The sequence below is a fragment of the Macrobrachium nipponense genome, chromosome 39, assembly GCF_015104395.2.
Source record: "Macrobrachium nipponense isolate FS-2020 chromosome 39, ASM1510439v2, whole genome shotgun sequence".
Lineage (NCBI taxonomy): Eukaryota > Metazoa > Arthropoda > Malacostraca > Decapoda > Palaemonidae > Macrobrachium > Macrobrachium nipponense.
The window spans coordinates 54,745,373-54,753,208 of record NC_061099.1 but is presented as its reverse complement, the minus strand read 5'-3'; positions in this window follow the sequence as shown (position 1 = coordinate 54,753,208).

The following is a 7,836-nucleotide window of genomic DNA, read 5'->3' as shown; positions in this document are numbered from 1 at the left end:
TTGGTGCTTTTACGTTGCATGGAACCAGTGGTTATTCAGCAACGGGACCAACGGCTTTACGTGACTTCCGAACCACGTCGAGAGAACTTCTATCACATCTCTCACTCCTCAATGGAATGGCCGAGAATGGAACCCGCGACCACCGAGGTGGGACGCCAACACCATACCAACCACGCCACTGAGGCGCTTATTAACGTAAGTATGAATATGTGTATGTATATAATCGAAAGATCGACCACTTTTTATTATCTTGAGAATAGATCGATATCGTAACCACGAATACAAATCACTCGTTATGTCTGTTGGCGGTGTTAATCATGAGAACACACTGAAAAAGCATTACCTCCCACAGTCACTCAGCTGTTAATAAAATTAACGTGCTCGTGCTGATAAATGAGGGAATTTACTATTCATGAGCAATGAACACGCAATATGAAGCTTAAACAAGAAAATTACCACAATATTGATGGTCGTGATAGCTTTCATGGTTGTGAATCGTCAATTCTCAACCGGTTCTACCAGAAGTCAAGTAATTTTAAGGTCACGAAGTAAGTCGGTCAAGCCCCATCAAATTTGGTTTACAAATGTTTGAGATAACTTGCTTCCCTGCATACAAGACTCAGACTACATAAACCTTTCTACTTCGTTGGTGGAAGTGTCAAGACATTGCATCATTGCATATAGACAAGCAGCAATTGTGAACATGGAAACCAATGAACATAATGAATAACTTACAAAATGGCGATGAAAACAAAACTAATAATGCGACAAAGAAGAAGAGGAGAAGAAGAATACGACACTACCTCAAAGACGACCACCACAACAAAACTTCAATCTTTAAAAGGCGACCAAAGGTGGATCAGTTTACCTTCTGCGACAGTGAGGTCCCGCTGGAAACTTGTTTTTGCCACTTTGCCAAAGTCCACTTGATCTGCTAAACGTCAGCATTACATCTAGTTGTCCACCTATATTTACTACTAGGTCTCTTATCCGAGGCGTACAGAAATAAAATAATTGAGACATTTTATTATACTCAGCTAAAAGAGAATCAATCAAGTGGTCCTGTACACCAGCAATTATGCCCAAATGACTCAAGAAAATTAAGTTACACGAGCATAAACGACGTACGTAGTTGTGTTTATGTACTCTTGGGACCTGCGTGTACAAGAATTACAGGAGTATTCAATTTCAATACAGCAATACTGCCATTAATATCGACATTTACCGTGGAACAAGCTATTTTTAAGAAATAATATTCTGCGTCTCCCCTTTTCATAACTTTCGTGCAAAGCTCTGTAAAAAAAGAAAAAAGAAAAATGCAATGGCAGCACAGACAAATATCAATTCCCTATCTGTACCAGGTCTGAATGAGACGAGGCAATGATGGATGAGTATACCGTATAAGAAGCCTCCAACATAACTTATAATCAATTCGATTTATGCAGAAAAAAATGAATAAAAGATGACACTCTGCCACTAATTCCACTTTCCGTAAGCTCTCTCATAGACAGCCTTTGACCCAATATGTATAACGCCTTCACACCATCTCCAACTTCTGAGCACATTTGGCCTATAAAACAGGTTCCGAATCTCTTACATAATACAGCATATCACTCTGTGAGAATACAGACACATATTTTGTGGAAATATGCATAAGGGAAATGAACCCAACGGAAAAGTAATCTGAACTGGTCTGTTAATTCTGTCCTTGAAAGAAAGAAAAAAAAAGAGAGAGAGAGAGAGAGAGATAAAGAGAGAGCGAGAGAGAGCGAGAGAGATAAGAGAGAGAGAGAGAGAGCAGACGGAGTCTTCTACAGGAACTTTGCCTTTCCATACATACGGATACTGATGCTAAAGGTGGCCATGTACTGTTACAACACTACAGACATTCAACGTACTTTTTCACGATGGCTGCCAACCTTTCAGTTACTTTGTACAAATCGCACACATTGCCGACAAAATACTGTATAATTATTAATGAAAAAAAAAGGTAACTCGGACCATTTTCGATCTCCATCTCTAAGAATGACCGACCCTTAAAAGGTCATTTCTCCCCCACAAATGATACCTCTCTCTCTCTCATGAATTTATAAAAAGTAAAAGATTACCTCATCAAAAATATAAAAAATTACGACGAAATATTTTGTATGAATTAGTTTCAATTATTATGTTTGTGTGTACATATGTCTATCTGTACATACTGCATCTTATGGTTCCCAATTACGACTGAATAGTAAGATCTAAGAAGACGTCCTCTATAAAAGCCTGAGTGCAATTAAGGTTTAAAGCATAAGGCGTGTGAATACGGAAAGGCGGTCCCTGTATTTAAATTATGGATGAATGAATAGCATGAAAATCATAAGAATCGTTAAAGCTACATTAAGTTAGACTGGACATGATGTAAGAGCTAACAAAACCTTCACAACTCTGTGAAATGTACTGTATAAAATGTCACTGCAAATATTCTCTTCAACGTGTGGTAATATAAAGCCAACCTTCAAACACAATCTATGGTAATCCTGAATATGGACCGATGCCGCTTTTTATCTTCGGCTGCAGAACTGGTCTTTTGATCACTACCAACCGATATGGAGTGAATTCATATTCAATTTCAAATTAATTTTGTGAACTTTTCCTTAATTCTACAGTGAACACTGGATGTAAAAAATGCGACTAAAGAAAAAGCCAGAAAATGTGTTTACACAATGGTCGCGACTATCAAAGAATAAAACCAAAACCGAATGTGTTTTTACATGTCTCCAAGTACAATCCTAAAAATGCTAAGGACCTGAAGGGTACTACATTGTTTATCCTTTAATTAAGTGCCCGTTTGGAAAAGGGGCTTGATTTTTGGTAATAAATAGTCCCTGAACAATATTAATAAAATACACTTCGTTACGGGTAATGGTTAGGAAATGTTTTAGATTAAGCATTGGTTCAGAAAGAGGCCGAGCTGAATGATGGAAGCGTGAAAAGTTTAAACGCAAGTTTAAGAATTCTTGTGGGAGAGACTGTTGAGGATATAAAAAGGGCTGTTCACATGTTGAAATACGGAAAGAGACGCAAGGTGTTGCTAAGATTACAGTGTGTGTGTGTGTGTTTTGGGAATGATTAAAACTTCTACGTTACAAAAGGTAGGTGGAAAGTGAGTAGTTTGGTATAAAAGTAGATTTGATACAAGGGTTTGTTTTGTGTGTAAGGCGGTTTTACATAAATACAGATGGAGTGATATGAATTATCAGTTTGTGAGAAGGTTTTACATAATTATAGATGGAGTGATATTAATTATCGGTTTGTAAGGAGGTTTTACATAACTATAGATGGAGTGATATGAATTATCAGAGGTGTTAACTTAGATACACAGCAAGTACAGAGTTTTGGCTGAACAAAATCAGCCATTGGTGGAGTGGATGGTTGATGGTTTGCAGATAACAACACTGATTGGAGTCAGACAAGAGATGAAGGTCGACAAAATTTCGAAAAGTTCGCCAGGAGCGATGAAATGTGAACACGATTCCGATTATGGCGGTAAACAGAAACCAAATGGACAGCAAATATCAATGTAGACTGTGTAGTATAATATAATAGTTGATGGACTTGGAGTAAAATATAAGGAAGATATTACTATTAGGATGAGAGAAAATGCTGGTTACAGGATAGATGATTAAGATAATCAAATCAAGTTTGCCTTAATTATTATGTCCCAACTGAGAAAAATAAAAATATCCTGTGCAGCCTTATAAAAGAGATTGAAGTACAATGTTTTTTTTTCAGTCTGAATAACAGTTCTTACAAACACATTCTCGCGTTTCCAGCTGATATTATTCATATCCTGAGTAAATAAATATTCTGTGCTATAAGAGGAAATGGAGGGCGGGGGGGAGGGGGGCGTTAACTATTCACCGCAGACTTCTCAGTCATTGGAATTCCATGCCTTCCCGATTTGTATTCCAAACACACCATCACAATCATCTATATCAACTAAATCTACCTAAATTGTTTCTTTACTCTCGGACCATCATAAATATTCGCCGCTACCCTACGCTTGCTACAATCATAATTACAATCATGAATAAAAACGGCAACCTCTCGGCACTATTTTCTGGTAGAATACAGTATACTTTATATTCGAAATAAATTATCATCTAAATTATATTATGGCAGCACGAATAAAGGTTTTCTATCGTGCATTTTTGTTTATGGTGGTGGTACCTCGACACAATGTCTAGTTGACTTCCTCTCAACTGAGAAATGCATTAACGTTCCATTCCTGATAATGTTCTCCAGAAACCAACGTGAGGAAACGGGAAATTAAGCAGGAATATGAGAGAGAGAGAGAGAGAGAGAGAGAGAGAGAGAGAGAGAGAGAGAGAGAGAGAGAGAGAGAGAGAGAGAGAGAGAGAATTCTGGAAGATGCCGAGAGCGAAATGTTCGTTTCAATTTATTAAATTAATGTTAATAAGACGTTTTTACCAGGCAACTTAAACAAGAAAATGTTCAAGACTTGCATTAAAAAATTCAAAAAGTATGGGACTCCGTTATTCATCATACACCCATTTGGTATTTTCTTTATTTGTTTACGTTGTAACTAGAAGATATACGGCATGTATCGTATATTCATAACATACAATTGGACAAAAATAGAGGGCAAGAAAGAAACGAACAAATATCTATAGTCACATACCAGAGAATCATAAAAGATATGATTAAGGAAATACATGAGGGAGAAAATAAGAAAATAAGAAAAAAAAACCACGCGTCACCTATTCTGAGGAACGCCACCCAGACTTCTGGGGCTTCCGTGGCATAAAACCGTCGAAAGGAAAACGAAGTAACCTGACTAAACATTTCCGCATAGCTTACATAACACACTCGAGAGAGCAAGCAGGCCAAATCCGACAGAAATTTAGTTTTAACGTTTATTCCAAGTTCTTACGTCAAAGCTCCTGCACTTGTTTCTCCTTCAGCTTTGATGGGAAAAGGAAAACAAATGATAAATTGAATTTCTAATGAGAGTTTAGTTTTCCGCAAAGTAATGAATTTATAGCCCTTTACAAAAGACCACTTTGATGTGAACATCGAGAACAGTTGGTCTACCATACACTTAGGACTTACGAAGTTAAGTACCCTATGTAAATAAATTAATAATATAAAAATACAATATTCTTCAAAATTGTGCACCAAACACTGATACTTTCAAATAACAAATGACAGAAATTATCAATGTGAATGTGTCCTTACTTTTTTCCTGAAGTCCATGCAACATCCACCTACTTCTATTTAAAAAAAAAATATGATATACAACTACATGATTATATTTTCAATCGGGCACATACCGAGAAACAAAAGGGGAGTAGGGCGAGACGTGTTGCAGTTCATTTGCGAGGACTATCTAAGGCACTGGTTAGGGAGTCTGCAAGGGGCGTGGCTTCTTGGAAATGGGGTGGTATTTACCCTTTTTCACCTCCATATGAGAGCTAACACTTGTATGAGTGCTGCAAGTTGGTGATGCGACGATCACTGGTTTAATCAAGAATATCTTCCTTTCTTGTTGCAGACCTGCATCTTGCGTGAAATCATTCAATAATAACTTGAATAATTATATCTAGACACCACATATTCATATACCTCGGGGGCTGCCCACGAGAGCAGGCCAATCAAGCTTGGAGCAACGGCTAATAGAATTCTTCAAATTCCTAGGCAAGTCTCGTACCCTACTTTGTTTGCCTCTGCTGGCCATAAAATTGGGAGGCGATCAACTACATGCTTAACGATATCTGTTGCCTACAAAAGCGGAGGCACCTTGAGACAATGAACTAGACCAATTTGCATCAAGTACAAGGAATAGGCTCAGATGAAGACATCTTACGAAATGCAATTTTCAAACTTCATAAAACGTGGAAACGTGTGTGTGTGTATGTAAAAAAAAAAAAAAATTATATATATATATATATATATATATAATATATATATATATATATATATATATATATATATTACACATATATAAATATATATATATATATTATATATGTGTGTGTGTGTGTGTGTGTGTGTGTGTGTATAAATGTAACACGAAAAATGAAAGTGTGATGAATAAATAAAGGATAATTCCACGAAGAAAAGAGGTACGACGGAGTTCTACAAGGCCTTTCGACTGCACATCCTTTAACTTGGCAGAATAAAATAAAAAATAAGTTTACAAAGCAAGCTACTAAAAGATAAAATCACTGAATTAATTTCAAATTATGTTTATAATATTTACTTGTAATACTGTTCATCTTGGAAAAAAAAATTTATAGTTTACCAAAGGGAGACTTACTGAGGTGTACTTGTATAAAAGTTTTTGGAGCCGAGTTACATTCCTTGTATACTCTTATAATTGTCTTGTCCTGCTTCTGAGCTGTTGGTCCTAATCCTTTAACACCCTTGCGTAAATACTTAGACACTGCTTTTTGGGATACTAATTCTTCAGTTGCGTTGGATTTATTTGCTTGTTTGTATGGCTTTTTATGTTGCATGGAACTAATGGTTATTCAGCAACGGGACCAAAGGCTTTACGTGACTTCCGAACCACGTCGAGAGTGAACATTCTATCACCAGAAATACACATCTCTCACTCCTCAATGGAATAAACCGAGAATCGAAACCGCGACCACCGAGGTGGGACGCCAACACCATACCACCACGCCACTGAGGCGCTTCAGTTGTATTGGATTCCAAGTACACATCTGTCATTTATAATAGTTTTCTGTGTAAACTTTTTATTTTTTCTTCAGTCTGCTAAGTAAAGTACAATATTTATTCCGTGTTAAGCAACCTTTTCACATTATAACACTGTACATAACACGTCTATGAAGCTGTCCTCATCTTAGTAGCAGTAATGTTTATTGGACTGTGATTAATTTTAGTTGGGGGAGACAAGAAAGGAATTAAATGTCAGAATAAATTTACAAATATGCAGGTAGAATTGGCTCAAAGAATAATGCCCTTCTTATATACATAAGTGAAATATCACGTACGATTTCGCTGGGCTCACAGTGGCGAAATAAAATGTGAACTAATGTGTCCTGAAATTTCCTTGAATCTGCATTATTACTTACAACTAACTAAGAAAAATGAAAATACATCTAAAAATGAAAATAATATTCAAGGGAAGGTTTATAAACTTTTGACCCCACATCATCTTAGGGGATTTAACAGAGAAATTACGGACTGTCATTAATTCTGATGAATGCCCTTTGCCTCACCTTGCCTCATCGAAGTACTTGAGTTAATTCAAGTCAGCTGTTCCTTGCCTGAAGAATGAATCCGTAAGTAATGCCCTTTAATATTAATTATTTGTTGTCTGCAAAGTCGAGTCTTCTCTAGCTGCTGCTTCACTGAAAGTAGTTTGCTTGAAAACGTCATACAGTCAAGGAGAAAGACCTCGCACGCCATTTTCATGTATGTATGTATGTATGTATGTATGTATGTATGATGATGTATGTATGTATACACATACATCAGCCTCAACACGTGCCACAAATTCCAGTCTTTAAGTTTTAGGAGCTTTGAGGAAAACCGAAGCAGTCTCACGTTATTTTGTACACACAAATGACGGATGCCATCCACCATAACAGTTGAAAGAGATAGGCACACCCGAGTGTACGTAGTAGAACTCAATGCAGGCTGGAGCCAAAGGTAAGGTTGAAGGCCGTGGTTCAAGCAGCTGTTTCCTTTTTTGTCCAAAGTGCGTGACAAAATTAACAAATTACTAACTACTATCCTTTGATGCCATCGCAGCTGCAACCTTGGCTGATTCATTTGAGCCAAAGAAAGATCTCTTAGTTAGTA